Source organism: Lathyrus oleraceus, chromosome 4 (assembly GCF_024323335.1).
Source record: "Lathyrus oleraceus cultivar Zhongwan6 chromosome 4, CAAS_Psat_ZW6_1.0, whole genome shotgun sequence".
In the NCBI taxonomy this organism is placed as follows: Eukaryota; Viridiplantae; Streptophyta; class Magnoliopsida; order Fabales; family Fabaceae; genus Lathyrus; species Lathyrus oleraceus.
In genome coordinates, this window is record NC_066582.1 from 341,323,351 (window position 1) to 341,341,142 (window position 17,792).

General features: G+C 37.1%; 1 non-coding gene across 1 annotated transcript; it reads right to left on the reverse strand.

The window, feature by feature from the left end:
- Positions 1–3,378: 3,378 nt before the first annotated feature.
- On the reverse strand, positions 3,379–3,485 carry LOC127077541 (small nucleolar RNA R71). The gene has a single exon (XR_007787338.1). It is a non-coding gene; the product is annotated as a small nucleolar RNA R71 (small nucleolar RNA).
- Positions 3,486–17,792: the final 14,307 nt, after the last annotated feature.

A 17,792-nucleotide genomic window follows, 5' to 3' on the forward strand; every position in this document is an offset into this window, starting at 1 on the left:
TGAAAAAATACCAAAAATATTTTATTTGTTTCTTGACTTCTAATCTTCATTTTGCTTCTGTTTACTATTGTTTGACCTTGACCTTCTCTATCTTTGGTCAACGCTTGTTGATTATTTCATTTCATTTCCATTAATGTACTTTAATATTCTTCTTCTTCTTCTTCTTCTTTTTCTTTTTTGATCAATGAGTTAAAGATTGGTGGTTATCCTTGATACATGGGAGGTTTAACCTTCCTTGATTCAAATCTAATTCAACTTGATCATGGATCAAGTGAATGGCTTTGCATTAAGGATAGGTTGCTTCCTAATCAAGCAAAGAACCTAAATCAATACAAGATCATTTCTCATCTTCTTTTTGGCATGGCAAGTTGTAGGAGCTTGATTCACTAATCAAGATCTCTAACTTGTGTTGTTTCCTACATTATTATTGACCGGCCTCAGATAGTTGTGACTTCTATATAAGTCCAATGATGATTGCTTAACATAGCGCTAAATTGCCTTATGGCACACTAACTCTAACACTAACCATTAACCATTAACATTTAATTCTTGCACTTTATATTTATGCAATTTACTATTCTTGTACATATTATCATTTGCTTTTTTTTTCCTTTGCTCATTTGAGTACATGTTTATGTTAATGCAATTTGCCTTTTGCTCACTTGAGCACATAATTGTGTATATACTTTTGTGCTTGTGTTTTGTTTGATTGTTGTGAACCAAATGCCAAAATGGACAAAAAGGACTTAGACTTTAGGACATTCCCTATGCAAAATTGGAGTCAAAGAGCAACTAGGCATTGGGCCTTTAGAGTGCTATAAAAGTCAAAGAAAAACTAGGCATTGGGCCTTTAGAGTGCTATAAATGTTGAAGAAACTTTGAGAGGACCAATTTCTAAACTCCTTCTTGTTTATTCTTTGTTTGTTGGATATAACTTTTTGATGTGTGTGTTCTTGTGCTAGGGATTCCAACATTGAGCCTAAGTGAAGAACCATTGTCATGAGCTTCTAAAGAGAGAGATCTAAGAGGCATTGAGGGATCTTGATAACATGAAATAATATCACACTTTTGGACTCGATTTAATTAAATTATATTATTATTTGTTTCGGTTTATTTTATATTATTCGATATTACTTGGTATTTTCCTTCTATTTATTCCAGGCAACATTATTTGAAGCATACGTGAAAAAGAAAGAAAAGGAGGTGCAAAAAGATGATAAGAAGCAATTTCCACTAAAGCCCAGCCCACAACTATCAACTAGAAGCGCTGAAGCTGTGACGACCGCCACACAAGGTGTGACGAGCGTCACGCCCCCCTACTTTGTGTTACCAGCGTAACATATGGTGTGATGAACGTCACACCTCCATTCCTATATTTTTGGGTTTGACGCGTAACAGAAGCACGTTCTTCCTCTTTCTTCGCTTGACCAGTTGACGTGAGGAAACCTACTGAATGGAAGAAACGGTCACTTGATGGATTGATATAAATAGGACCAATTGTGGAACCCTGCTGCTCTCGCTCAATTTTCCAGTTTTCGGCACCGCATTATTTTTACTGTTTTTCTTATTTTCCAGCACTCTACTTTCCTAGCAATTTTTATTTCGTTTCCTTTTCCAGTCAATTTTAAAGCATTCAATTAATTTTCTCACAATAGTTTCTACACCGGAAACTATTGTGTAAGTTTTACTGGATCTAACCTTACGTTAGATCATAGTATTTTATTCCTTCGTTTTTATTTTCTTGTCCGATCGAATATTGTAAGAACAAATCCAACCGATTTGTGGTGGAGAGTTCAAGCATCGAAGCTAGGAATAATCAAGACTTCTATTAATTTTACAGGTTCTTTAATTTTATTGTTTAAATTTATATATGCTCTGCACTGCTATCTATTTATACTGTCTGTCTGATATGGCTGTATGTAAGCACAATTATTGTTTAGGCTTGTTTAGCATGTCTGGCTAAATAAACTTAGATATCGGTATGTAAAGTAAGCGGAATGAAGGAATCAAAACTAAGTTGGTTTAATTTTGTTTAAAAACATAATCACTCTTTTTATGGTCTCAATTTACAGAGTTAATACCAAGGTTTTTGTACGAGAGTAAAAGACATAAAGAAGTTAAAATCAATAGAACGACGGTTTGAGATTTTAACTGGACAGTGTAAATTTGACATTAATTTTAAATCAGGGCGAAAGCAATTTTTAGAGTTAATTAAATTCTAATCATTTTCAAAAAGTATTTTTAAAGGTTAAATGTGAGGACGAGAGTTAAGCATTTGAGTTTAATTATATAATCTAAGTCAACAGAGCGAGAGTTTGAGACAAGGGTGTTTAAATGGTTAGCATTTTCTTAAAAAGAGTTTCTATAGATTCTATTGTTTTCAAAAAGTGATTTTGGACTTAACTAATTAGTGACAGCGCACGTTAATATAAAGTCATAGTCTATTCAACAGAGTGAGAGTTTGAGAAAAGGCTTTTAAATCAATAGTGTCTACTGAAAAGATTTATTTTAAAACTACGAAACCAACGAAGATTTGATTCCCTAATTACGACGAACTGCATACCGATATCCGCTTATTTGATATTTAATCCGCCTTAGGTTTATGAAGTAACCTTGGAAAACGGTATATCGATTCATAAGTCCCTGTGGGATCGATATCTTTTATTACTACGCGATTAGACTGTGCACTTGCAGTTAATACCCCAATAGACTCATGAAATCGACGATCAAGTTTTTGGCGCCGTTGTCGGGGACTTTTATTTAGTCGATATCGTAACTCTTCCGTTACGCTGTAGAGACTAAGGCAATTTTTATTTCTTTTTTTCGTTGATTTGTATGCCACACACTCACTCACAAGGCGAACCGTATTACTTACGAATCAACGACGTTGAACGATATCTCCGAGTCTTACGATGAATTCGGGAGTATCGTACTGCAAACAATCTTCCTCCAATCGAAATTGTTGATCTTAAAAATCTTCTTCCTTCGCCGATACCCGAGATGGAAGAACCAGCTCGTGCTCTTCGAGATTACGCCGCTCCATCGCAAGATGAGCCACATTCGAGTATTGCTCCACCCGCAATCGAAGCAAACAACTTCGAACTTAAACCTTCGTTGTTAACAGCCGTACCACAGAATCAATTCTCTGGAAATCCTACCGAGGATCCAAACCTTCATTTATCCGTATTTGTTCAATACGCTGATACTGTTAAAGCTAATGGTGTCACTTCAGAGGCAATTCGACTTCGTCTTTTTCCTTTCTCGTTAAGAGATAAAGCTAGAAGATGGCTTCAGTCTCTTCCTTCCAACTCAGTCACCACATGGAATGAGTTGAAGAAAGTCTTTCTCGCCCGATATTTTCCTCCAAGCAAAACAGCTATGGTAAGAGCCCAGATAAATGGATTTAAATAGAAAGATAACGAGTCTCTTTTCGAAGGTTGGGAAAGATACAAAGACATGATGAGACTTTGTCCACACCATGGTTTAGAGGACTCGTTAGTAATTCATACCTTCTATAATGGTCTCTTGTACAACACAAGGTTGACAATAGACGCCGCCGCAGGTGGTGCACTTATGGATAAACCTTAGGCTGACGCTTATCAACTTATCGAAAGCATGGCCCAAAGCCATTATCTGTGGGGAAGCGACCGAACAATGGTAGAAAAACCTCAAACGAAAACTGGCATGTACGAGATAAGTAGCCTTAATCATGTTAATGCAAAAGTGGATGCTCTTGCCCAGAAAATTGAAAGTTTAAATGTATCACCTCCAGCCACCGTGGTTGTCGTGACTCAAAATTGCGAAGTCTTTGGAATCCAAGGTCACACTCCTACAGATTGTCAACTCCTAACAGGAATCCAAGCAGAGCAAGTGAATTATGCACAAGGAAATCCTTACTCGCATACCTATAACTCAAATTGGAAGAACCATCCTAATTTTTCATATAAGAGTAATAATGCTTTATACGCACCAGGTCAAGCTCCCAATCAAGCCCCAGCTATACCACCTGGATATCAAAAGCCGACCCCATCTACACCTAACAATAACGTTCCTAGGAAATCCAACTTGGAAATCATGATGGAGAACTTCATAGCTTCTCAACAGCAAACCAATAAAGATTTCTTAAACCAGAATGGACACACTAACGAACAAATTAAACAATTACCAAGTAAAGTAGATGCCTTGGCTACCCATAACAAAATGCTGGAAACACAAATCTCACAAGTAGCTCAACAACAAGCGCCTACTGCTGCCCCAACTGGTACATTTCCTGGACAGCCCCAACCTAACCCGAAAAGCCACGCTCATGCAATTATATTAAGAAGTGGAACAGAGGTAGAAGGACCATCTGATCCAAGAATTGAAAACCAAAACTCTAGAAAGCCAACTGAGGAAGAAAGTAAACCTAAGGAAAAGGAAGAGAGTAATAAGGAAACCGTAGAGAAGAAAGAACCTTATGTACCTCCACCGCCTTACAAACCACCTATCCCTTATCCTCAGAGGCTAATTAAAACCAAAGACGCGCACCAATTTAAAAAATTTGTTGACCTACTGAAACAATTAAATGTCACCATTCCTTTTACAGAAGCTATTACGCAGATGCCTTCATATGCTAAGTTCTTAAAAGAAATTTTATCTAATAAAAGGAAACTTGAAGATAGCGAAACCGTTACACTCACTGCTGAGTGCAGCGCGATAATCCAAAATATGCCTCCTAAACTTAAAGATCCTGGTAGTTTCTCTATACCCTGTCACATAGGAAAATTTGTCATAGACAAAGCTTTATGCGATTTAGGAGCCGGTATCAGTGTTATGCCCTTGTCCATATGCAAGAGACTTGAAATGGGAGAATTAAGACCAACTAAAATGTCTGTGCAACTAGCAGATCGTTCCGTTAGATATCCCGTAGGAATTCTTGAAAACGTTCCCGTGCGCATAGGTCAATTCTACATCCCAACCGATTTTATAATTATGGACATAAGAGAAGATGAAGTTACACCCATTAGATTGGGAAGACCCTTCTTAGCAACCGCCGGTGCTATCATAGACGTGAAACGAGGACGACTCACTTTCGAAGTAGGAGAAGAGAAAATTGAGTTCATTCTTTCCAAATATTTGAAAGCACCTGCAATAGATGAAACATGTTACTTCATGGATATCATCGACGAATGCATAAAAGAAACAGAATTAGAAAATGACAAATCGTCTGACTATCGTGTAGAAGACAGACTGAAACATTGTTTAGCAATACCGGATTCTACGCAATGCCTTAAGAAACCAACCCTCGACTTGAAAACATATCCCAAAAATCTGAGATATGAATTCTTAGACTCAGAACTTAAGCGACCAGTGATAGTTAATGCATACCTAGGAAAACTCGAAACCGAAAAACTCCTACATATCTTAAGAAAATATCCAACCGCACTAGGATACAACATCACCGATCTTAAAGGGATAAGTCCTTCTATTTGTATGCATCGCATCATGCTAGAAGAAGGCTATAAAACTTCTAGGGAACATCAGAGGAGATTAAACCCGATCCTGAGTGAGGTAGTGAAGAAGGAAGTAACGAAGTTATTAGAGGCAGGTATCATATATCCTATATCTGATAGCAAATGGGTCAGTCCTGTACACGTAGTACCAAAGAAAGGAGGTATAACAGTTATCGAAAATGAAAAAGGAGAAACTATAACCAAACGAATCGAATCGGGATGGAGAATGTGCATTGATTATTGAAAGCTAAACAAAGTAACCCGAAAAGATCATTTTCCTTTACCATTCATAGACCAGATGTTAGAACGATTAGCAAAGCATTCTCATTTCTGCTATCTAGACGGTTACTCAGGCTTCTTTCAGATACCAATTCATCCTGATGACCAAGAAAAGACAACGTTCACATGTCCTTTTGGTACCTTCGCTTATCGACGAATGTCGTTTGGCTTGTGCAATGCTCCTGCAACCTTCCAAAGGTGCATGATGGCAATATTCGCCGACTTTCTTGAAGACATCATGGAAGTCTTTATGGATGATTTTTCCGTATGCGGACAAAGTTTTGAAGAATGCCTTGAGAACCTAGAAAGAGTTCTAGAACGATGTGTAAAAGTAAACCTAGTACTTAATTGGGAAAAATGTCACTTTATGGTACAAAAAGGAATTGTTTTAGGACACATTATATCAAATAAAGGAATTGAAGTAGACAAAGCTAAAATAGAAGTAATCGAAAACCTTCAACCTTCGAAAACTGTGAGAGAAGTACGAAGCTTCTTAGGACATGCTGGTTTTTATCGACGATTTATTAAAGATTTCTCTAAAATAACTAAGCCTCTAACCGGATTATTAATGAAAGATGCTGAATTCATCTTCGGCAATAAATGTTTAGAAGCATTTCAAACGCTTAAACAAGCATTAATCTCCGCACCCATAATGCAGACTCCGGATTGGAATGAACCATTCGAAATAATGTGTGACGCAAGTGACTACGCCGTAGGCGCTGTTTTAGGACAACGAAAGGATAAAAAACTTCACGTCATATATTATGCAAGTAGAACTCTAGATGAAGCAGAAATGAATTACGCCACGACCGAGAAAGAACTTCTAGCAGTAGTATTTGCACTAGATAAATTTCGTTCTTACTTGGTCGGAGCTAAAATAATCGTTTACACTGACCACGCTGCCATTAAGTACCTCCTAACAAAAAAGGACGCTAAACCTAGACTCCTAAGGTGGATCTTGTTGTTACAAGAATTTGATTTGGAAATCAAAGATAAAAAAGGAACTGAAAATGTAGTGGCAGATCACCTTTCTAGACTTGAAAATCTGGAACCGGAAAGAACATCGATCAACGATGACTTCTCGTACGATAAACTTATAGTTAATTTGGAAGAAAATAGAGCTGATGAACAAGTAGAGACCACCTTGGCTGTATGCGTTACACCATGGTACACCGACTTTGTCAATTATTTAGCCGCCGGAATGGTTCCACTTGATTTATCCTACCAACAAAAGAAACGATTCTTCCATGACATAAAGCATAATTATTGGGACGACCCTTTACTTTTCAAAAGAGGCCCCGATGGCATTTTCTGTCGGTGTATACTTGAAGAAGAGATAGAAAGTATAATCCAACATTGTCATTCCGCTCCTTATGGTGGACACGCAAGTACATCCAAGACCTGCTCTAAAATCCTACAAGCCGGTCTTTATTGGCCAAACATATGGAAGGATGTGCATGCTGCTGTCAAGAAATGTGATAGATGTCAACGCACAGGAAACATATCTAGACGTGACGAAATGCCACAAAAGGGTATTTTGGAAGTAGAGATTTTCGACGTGTGGGGAATAGATTTCATGGGACCTTTTCCACCTTCTTTCGGTAACAAGTACATACTCGTAGCTGTTGACTACGTATCAAAATGGATTGAAGTTATAGCTTCTCCAACAAACAACACACGAGTAGTAACTAGACTCTTTAAGAAAATAATCTTTCCAAGATTTGGTGTCCCAAGAATAGTAGTCAGTGATGGTGGATCGCATTTCATATCTAAGATACTCTAAAAACTATTGTTTAAGTATGGTGTAAAACATCGAGTAGCGACACCTTACCATCCTCAAACTAGTGGACAAGTGGAAGTGTCTAATAGTGAAATTAAGCAGATATTGGAAAAAACAGTTGCCACGTCAAGAAAAGACTGGTCATCAAAATTACCCGAAGCTTTATGGGCATATCGAACTGCTTACAAAACACCCATAGGAACAACCCCATTTAAGCTTATTTATGGTAAATCCTGCCACCTCCCGATAGAATTAGAACATAAGGCCTATTGGGCTATTAAAAATTTAAATTTAAACTATAAGGCCGCCGGTGAAAATCGAATCCTTGATATAAACGAATTAGAGGAACTTAGACGAGACTCTTACGAAAATGCCAAAATCTACAAGGAAAGAATGAAAAAATGGCATGATAAGCACATATCAAGGAAAACTTTCAAACAAGGCGACGTAGTCCTATTGTTTAACTCTAGACTTAAGTTATTCCCAGGAAAACTACGATCTAGATGGTCAGGCCCTTTCCAAGTTACTAATGTCTTCCCTAGTGGAGCTGTGGAAATTAAAGGCAAATCTATGGAAGCATTTATCGTAAACGGGCAGCGTCTGAAACATTATCACTATGATGAAAACAATGAAGACTCGCAAGTCCTGAAATTAGACGTATTGTCTCCTAAATCTATGGATTAACATTTACTAGTTTTATGTCGAGCTTGCGACATTAAACAAAGCGCTTCGTGGGAGACAATCCACAAATTTTTACTATCTTTTCTTTGATTATTCTTTTGATTTTAGTTAGTATTCATTCTTCATTTATTTTATTTTATAAAACTTTTCTTCTTTTCTTCTTTCGGCATCTGGCCAAACCCTGACTAAATTCTTGTTTTTCTTTTCTTTAGTTAACACGTACCTGATGGGACAAATTGATCGTATGGGTATCAAATTCAGAGGGAAAGCTCAGAAACAAAAGTTTGAAGAACTAGCAGAGAGAGAGATGCTACCTAGTTTCTATGCTGATGATTGGGCAATGACTGCCCTTGGACTAAGAGAAAGTGTCATGTATCTGCTGAGTCAAATAGGATGGGAAACCACTCCTATTCGAAGACAATTTGTCACTTACCGGAGGCTAACTCTAGAATTCCTTAGCTCCTTGATCTATCTACCCAGCCATGGAAAAGGAATAAGCAGAGGTTTCATTCAGTTCAGGATGTTCAATATGGAGTATCAATTTAACATTCAAGACTTTACTAACCTTTTAGGGTTTCCTACCTCTTTTGATACATTCACCATGAGCCAAGAAGACCTTTTTGAATATAGAGAACTTGAACATTTTTGGGGAAGTTTAACAGGAAATGACGACCCTGAGGAGCATGAGTTTCTTTCTGGAAACATACATAACCCAGCCTTTCGTTATTTCCATAAAATCCTAGCACACACTCTTTTTGGGAAGAAATCAAACATTACCACAGTTTCACGTGATGAACTCTTCATCATATTTGGTGCTTCCCAGAACCGTCCAGTGAATGGTGCCACTTATATGTTGGCGAATTTTGACCTCCTTATTCAAGATGACCGAGCACCAATCCAAATAGGTGGATTGATAACCATGATTGGTAATGCTATCGGATTACGCCAACCCATGCTTGACTTGAGCCCTTTTTGTGGCATTGTGTCTATGAGTATACCCTTCCTCTTCAACATTATGTTTATAGGAAACCTAGGGCCTGAAGAGTTTGAATTAATAATTAACAACCAAGTTCTTTTCCTATTCACATTGCCTAGCCCGAGGACTAGTGTTCATAACCGAAACAATTGGCTCTACAATCTGAGTGGAATACCTTCTCCTGTTAGATCTACTGAATCCATCCAAGACTATGAGATTTGTGACAACCAGATTCCTTATGCTGAACCTGACCCTCAGACACCATCTGGTTATTATGATATTGACTCTCCACCTCATCCTATCCCGACCGAAGAGTCGGCAATACCTGATCTTAGACATCATATGCCCGGAACTGATTATAACACCGCCATTCAAGCCTTGATGTCAGAACAAGAAGCCATCAGAAAAGAGCTAACTAATATGGGACATGAATTTCTGGGATACATGAGCAGTATGACAAATCAATTCCACGAGTTGCTAAACCGTGTTAACTCCTTTGCTCCTCCTGCCAAAGATCCTACAAGTGGCTAGAAGTTTTTAGTTAATTAGTTTTAGTTTTAGGGAATCTATAGTTTCAATTAACATTATTTTAATCTTAGTATTTGTTTTTTTTCCCGCATGTTTGCCTTTATCTTCCAATGTTACATTATGATTATTTTATGAAGCTATTGCATTATTGGTTTATTTTATTTTATTTTGTTCTATGCAATATCTACAATTATCAATAATGATATTTACTGTATGCTACCTACATAGCCTATTAGAGAAAAATATATTTACACTATGGTGTAATAGAGTAGCATGCATGGTATTTCTAAAATATATATATAGCAAAATAAACTAAACATAAACAAAACAAAATAAAAACAATAAAATAAAATAAAAACATATTATGAAGCACCCACGTAAGTGACCGTTGCAAGCTGACTGGTGTGACGAGCGTCACACAAGCCATCATGGTCGTCACGCAAGTGCATGTGACGCCCGTAACACCTTCCGTCACGAGCATGACAGCTCCATAATAGGTGAACGTTAGTGACCGTTGGGGACACGACCGTTACACCTCACTTTTTATTTTCCCCATTCATTCACCTTTACTCCATCCCAATCACATTCATCCACATTTATTTTCTTTTCACCCACTCACCTTCCAACTTCCAAAACTTTCCCTATAAATACCTACACTCCATTTCTCCCTAAACCACACCATTCCAACAAACCACTCTATACAAATACATTTTCACCCTCTTTCATTCTTTCAACCCACCTATCGATATGGCGGAAAACCAACAATTCGGAAATATCATCTTCCGATCCGAAGACGACAACTTCCAACGCGAGCAGTTCGAACGATTTCAACAACGAGGTGTCGTCTCCACCAGGTATCCTGATTTAAATTGTTTACAAGAATTAGGATTCCTTCAAGGTGTACAATGGATGCTTAGGCTTGCTGATTTAACCTTTCTTTGCACACACAATCAACCTACCTACCCATCACTCACCTTAGAATTTTTAAGTTCCTATTCTTATAACACTCCAACCGGTGAAGACGAGTACTTAACCGGTACCGCAACTTTCCGCATGTTCAACACCGAGTACTCACTATCCCAGGATCAGTTGAGTGCCATGCTACAGTTCCCTGTAGGAGACCAAGTCCACCCAAGAATCCCTCCAAACTCACAGTGGCCCATAAACGCCTTCGACCTCTTTAGAAAAATATCCGGTGTGGAAACCGATAATTGGGATGCACTACTTGCTTCCCACATACACAACCCAACCATCCGGTATTTTATCCGCGTTCTGCAAAACACCATTTTCGATCGACCCAACAACAACAAAGTCAATGCCAAGGAATTATTCTTCCTTCACCGCGTCTTTGCAATGGATACAAAGGTAAACGCCGCTTCTTTCTTATTTCACCATATCCGCACCCTATGTGCTAGAGGCCGCCAACCTTTCATGATTGGAGGATTAATAACCCCCATAGCACTTGGTTTGAATCTAGGGGACCGACTTCAAAATTTACAAGCTCTCCCACCCCTATTTATGGATATAAGCTATTGCCGTTCCAGCCGCCTAATCAAAAATTGGGTAGGCGGAAGGTATTATCTTATGGTGAATAACCAAGAAGTCCCAAGCGCTGTCTTGCCCAACATAGCCCTCACTGATGTCACCAACCCCGACCGATTCCTCTACAATCTGAATGCTCCCGAAGCTACCGAGCCTACACACGCAAACCCGCCCCCGGACGAGTTTGCCGAAATGGAGCAAGGTGATCAAGGTCTTGAACAATAGTCAGCCCCGCTTAATCCTTCTGATAATGCAACTGGTCCATCCTCCCGACGTCGTCGAAGAAGAAGGCCAGCAACTAATGATGACATCATGGATGCTATTGATGCCATGCATGCGCAGAATACCGAAGTGATGCAACTGATGCGCCAGATGCAACAACAACAGGAAGCGAGGAATGCAATAACCGACCAGCGGTTCACCGATTTGCTCAGCAGGTTTGATGACTTAGAGGTTCGTCAACGATCATCGGGGCCGAGAACAAGAGGACGTCAGCAAAATTAAGCATATTTATCTTTTTATTTCCTTTCTTTTTTCTTTTCTCTAAAAACATTGGGGACAATGTTTCATTTAAGTGTGGGGGGGAAAAACTTTGTTTCAGTTATGATTACTCCTCTTTCAACATTTCTTTTTCAAGTATGTATTTCCCTTTTCATTGTTATTTCCCTTTCATTTAAGTGTTTATCTATATTTAAAAAAATAAAAATAAAAAAATAAAAATAAAATTTATAATATATATTTATTTTAAAGTTAAGTCCCTAGTGTGAAATTTTTTTATTATCTATTCCCCTCAATTTTCTTGAGCCATAACAAAAATTCAACACACTCAAAAAGTATAAAGGTTGCTTATTTTATCAAACTTAAGTAAAATTAAGACAAAAATTATTACCGCCCCAACGCTCTAAAAACCTCAACATGTTAGATCAGAGAAGTCCTTATTATACCAATCCCTTGAACTTTTAGGTTTATAGTAACCCCGAGTAGTTTATACGAGAAGTCGTCACCATCTTAATAGCAAACTACGTGGAGAGCCGATGAATATAAGTGAATGATTCCCAAAAGAATATAAAAAAAAATCAGGAAATGCACTAATTAAGTTAGGTGATCCTTACCCGATCATTTAATCCAAAGGTTGCGAATCCTACAAAAACATTGTATGAACGATCCATTGTGAGTTGGTTCAGCGGTTTCTGGTGCTGAACTTGGTAGGGCGGACTACGATCCGATCCCCCGCAATCTGCAATGGACTAAATGACGAAGTTATCCAACCTATGTACCAGAACTAAAAGATAAAGGGCTTAATGTGATTTCGCTAGAATGAAAACGGGTGAAATAAGAGTAAAAGAACTAGGATAGCTATAATAGCGTAACTCGAACTGGTTTGCATAAGGTGGGGTTATCTGAGGTTGTGACGGTAGTTGTTGATGTTAAGATTAAGCTCAGGCTATTTCTAAATGAGATTTACTTGCAACCTAGCGCGAATTGATGTGTGTTTAGAAATTTCATCTAGCTAATATTTTAAAACGATTTCTATACTGTATCTTGCTTGAGGACAAGCAAAAGTCTAAGTATGGGGGAGTTTGATAACATGAAATAATATCACACTTTTGGACTCGATTTAATTAAATTATATTATTATTTGTTTCGGTTTATTTTATATTATTCGATATTACTTGGTATTTTCCTTCTATTTATTCCAGGCAACATTATTTGAAGCATACGTGAAAAAGAAAGAAAAGGAGGTGCAAAAAGATGATAAGAAGCAATTTCCACTAAAGCCCAGCCCACAACTATCAACTAGAAGCGCTGAAGCTGTGACGACCGCCACACAAGGTGTGACGAGCGTCACGTCCCCCTGCTTTGTGTTACGAGCGTAGCACCTGGTGTTACGAACATCACACCCCCATTCCTATATTTTTGGGTTTGACGCGTAACCGAAAACGTTCTTCCTCTTTCTTCGCTTGACCAGTTGACGTGAGGAAACCTACTGAATGGAAGAAACGGTCACTTGATGGATTGATATAAATAGGACCAATTGTGGAACCCTGCTGCTCTCGCTCAATTTTCCAGTTTTCGACACCGCATTATTTTTACTGTTTTTCTTATTTTCTAGCACTCTACATTCCTAGCAATTTTTATTTCTTTTCCTTTTCCAGTCAATTTTAAAGCATTCAATTAATTTTCTCACAATAGTTTCTACACTGGAAACTATTGTGTAATTTTTACTGGATCTAACCTTACGTTAGATCATAGTATTTTATTCCTTCGTTTTTATTTTCTTGTCCGATCGAAGATTGTAAGAACAAATCCAACCGGTTTATGGTGGAGAGTTCAAGCATCGAAGCTAGGAATAATCAAGACTTCTATTAATTTTACAGGTTCTTTAATTTTATTGTTTAAATTTATATATGCTCTGCACTGCTATCTATTTATACTGTCTGTCTGATATGGTTGTATCTAAGCATAATTATTGTTTAGGCTTGTTTAGCATGTCTGGCTAAATAAACTTAGATATCGGTATGTAAAGTAAGCGGAATGAAGGAATCAAAACTAAGTTGGTTTAATTTTGTTTAAAAACATAATCACTCTTTTTATGGTCTCAATTTACAGAGTTAATACCAAGGTTTTTGTACGAGAGTAAAAGACATAAAGAAGTTAAAATCAATAGAACGACGGTTTGAGATTTTAACTGGACAGTGTAAATTGGACATTAATTTTAAATCAGGGCGAAAGCAATTTTTAGAGTTAATTAAATTCTAATCATTTTCAAAAAGTATTTTTAAAGGTTAAATGTGAGGACGAGAGTTAAGCATTTAAGTTTAATTATATAATCTAAGTCAACAGAGCGAAAGTTTGAGACAAGGGTGTTTAAATGGTTAGCATTTTCTTAAAAAGAGTTTCTATAGATTCTATTGTTTTCAAAAAGTGATTTTGGACTTAACTAATTAGTGACAGCGCACGTTAATATAAAGTCATAGTCTATTCAACAGAGCGAGAGTTTGAGAAAAGGCTTTTAAATCAATAGTGTCTACTGAAAAGATTTATTTTAAAACTACGAAACCAACGAAGATTTGATTCCCTAATTACGACGAACTGCATACCGATATCCGCTTATTTGATATTTAATCTAGATCTTATTTTAGTTTTATTTTTCCCTAATCAACAAATTATAATCCGCCTTAGGTTTACGAAGTAACCTTATAAAACGGTATATCGATTCATAAGTCCCTATGGGATCGATATCTTTTATTACTACGCGATTAGACTGTGCACTTGCAGTTAATACCCCAATAGACTCATAAAGTCGCGATCAGATCTTCTAAGAGCTTGCTTGATTGATTTGATTGCTTGAGCTTACACTTATTTGCTTGCTTATTCCAAAGGATGGGGGCTACTTGGATCATCAATATGATCTCAAAAGAGGAACTCCATTTATGGTCTTATTTCTTCTCCTTCTTCTCTTGTATGATTAGGACTTTAGCCATTCTTCTTCTTCCCTCCACTCTAACCCAAGCCAACACTTTTGTGCAAACATTTACACTTGTTTTCAAACATTAGAAACCTAAGCATTATGCTTTTGATTTTCAAACTTTCTTTTCATAACACTTATTTTGAATTGAATCTTTAAGTCAACTTTGACCATGTTTTTGTAAATACTTTTCAATGGTAAATAGAACTCATTCAAATGCTTTTGTGGTTTCAATGGCCACTTCTTATAATTTATTTTTCATAACCTTTAGCTATTAGGTTTGAGTTATCCTTGAGGTAGATGTAATACTCACCTATATCCTTAGTGATGGACAATGAGTCTTCCATGCTTATTATAGGGTTAACCCCTCACTAGCATGTTGAAGCTATCCTCACATGGTGGATTTGTGGTTTTTAGGTTGAGTTTTCTCCCTTGGATAACAAAAGACCTTAAGGCTTTTGGACCAATCAATTCACCAACTTTGTTTTGAGATTTTTACCTCGAACTACGAGGTTTTGATCCTAATCTTTTTTAAGATGGTACGTAGGCAATGGGTTTATCCATTCAAACACAAAATTGTAAATAACTTGTATATTCTCTTCTCATCTCCCCAATCATGTTTGCACAAACAATTTTTTTTACAAAATACCAACCTTACAACAAGTGTGAAAAGGGCTCCCTAGGAGTACCTAGGATGTTTTGGGACTTAATACCTTCCCATTGCATAACCAACCCCCTTACCCCGATCTCTGACATTTTTATTAGTTTTTGATTTGATAAAACTTCTCGGTTTTTGTTCTCTTTGATTCCTTTGGATAAATAGAAGTGTGGTGGCGACTCGACTTGTATGGTTTACCTTGGATTTAGTCAATATGTCTAATGGTAATGAATACCCCGCTACAATTTTCATTTACATATAATTTAACTTGTTTATGTTTATGTCATTTTCACTTTGCTCATTTGAGCCATATATTGTGATTGTATATATTTTGTTTGTGTATTTTGTTTATGCTTGTGGTCTTAGGACCTCAAAATACCTAATAAACAACAAAAACCCTAAAAATGTTTGTGTGGACTGTTGGGTTTGATCTGAACTTTTGGACCTATGATTAGGCAATATTCCATATGCAAAAGTACTTGGCCAATACCAACATTTCTGAGACCAAGTTATTGTGATTTGAGTTTTCATCTGATGCAAGTATTCGGATCCACTCGAATTCATCTGCTACATGGTCTTGATGCAACTATTATTTTGATCCCATGCCTAATACCTTATTCTGAGCAAAATCAAGGATTATTTCATCTGATATATGAGAAGACAAAAGAAGACGGTTAGCTATGGATTTTCTTGCTTGAATGTCACCATCTTATTTGATGCCTTGCTCTTCATATTGCTAATTGCTTGTGTATATTTTCTTGATTCAAAGTCCAAAGGGAAAGTGGATTTTCTATATAACATTCTTGTCTGTTGGATTGCATCCCATTGGTCAGATCTTTTCAACTCTTAACTTTTAATTTTATGCTTAGGTTAGCCTCTTCATCTCCTCCCACTTCTTAAATTTCAAAATCTCCCCCCTTTTTGAAAATCTTCTTTGATTGTGATTTTAAAACTTATACCTTATTTCAAATTAGAAACTTTGGCCTTATGCCATTGCGTTTTTAAACTCTTTTCTTAAATCAAACTTGTAAATGAATTTAACCATATTGACTTAAAATTTCAAAGAGATAAAAAGAACTAACACCCATTCAGACTCTTGGGCCCTTTGTGCCTATTTTGACTTAAACTTTTGATTAAAATCAATCCACTCATTTTGAAATTGATACCACAAACAATGAGGTTTTCATCCCTCATTTGTATGATGGTACGTAGGCACAAGTCCGAAGGTCTTGTCAAACACAAAATTATAATCAATAAATTATTTTCTCATCCCCACACTCTATTTTTCTCAAACATATTTTATACCAAAAAAACATACACACATAAAAAGGGCTCCCTATGAGTACCTAGGACACTTTGGATGCTAACACCTTCCCTTTGTGTAACCAACCCCCTTACCTGTAATCTCTGACATTTTATTAGTTTTGATTTGAAAACTTCTTATCTCTGGGTTTTGTTCGTACTTTTCCCTTTTCATTTGGAAACAATAAAAGCGCGGTGGCGACTCTGGTTTTATTGATGTTAAGTTTATTCATAGCTTAATGGTCATGAATTTACCGCTACAGTGAGCTAAGCCTCAATCACTCCTCAAGCCCACACGCACACATAAACAACAAACCAATCGTATACTATATACTACAGTGTAATTAGAAGAAGAAGAATAAGAGTATCAAAGTGCGAAGGTTTTGTGATTGTCAAGATTACCTAAAACCTGTTATTTTCGTCTTCCTCTTCTCTAACTCCTACAGAACTGGGGTCATCCTCTGCCTCATAGTCAGTGGTCATGATTTATCCCTCTCCTTGCTCAATTCTGTTTTCCATAATGTATCCCTAAATGTGTGGAATCAAATCCCTCAGGTGTGAGGCACTGATTCCCCCTTAATACGTTGTAATTTCCATTTTCTCTTGAATTAGGGTTCATGTGTAGGGTGCTCAATTTAGGCTTTAGGTGCGAAATTATTGAATTTGGTTAGTGGATTTGGATATAAGAGAAGGAGAAGGTGTTATTGATGTATGGATGGTAGTGTTTGAACCTCCTTCACCGCCAAAGGCGATTTCCTGCACAGCGGAGCTATATGCTTAGGCCATAGGATGTTTGAATTGAGATAAGCTGAGCATGAATGAGCTTGTGTGATTAATTGATTCCCTTCTTTGGATGTTTGGTTGGGACTCAGGCCCAATGTTTACTCACCATACACCCTCAGTTTTTCACTACTTCACCTCTTTGCTAAACAACAACAAGAATGCAAACTTTTAGGCCTTAATAAACCTGTCCCATCGCCACTTTTGCTTAACATACTCCCCCTTCTAGTTTAGTACCCTTTGTAATTTTATTTACTTTTCCTTTATTTTTTATTTTATTTTATTTTTTCTTTAATCTTTGTTTG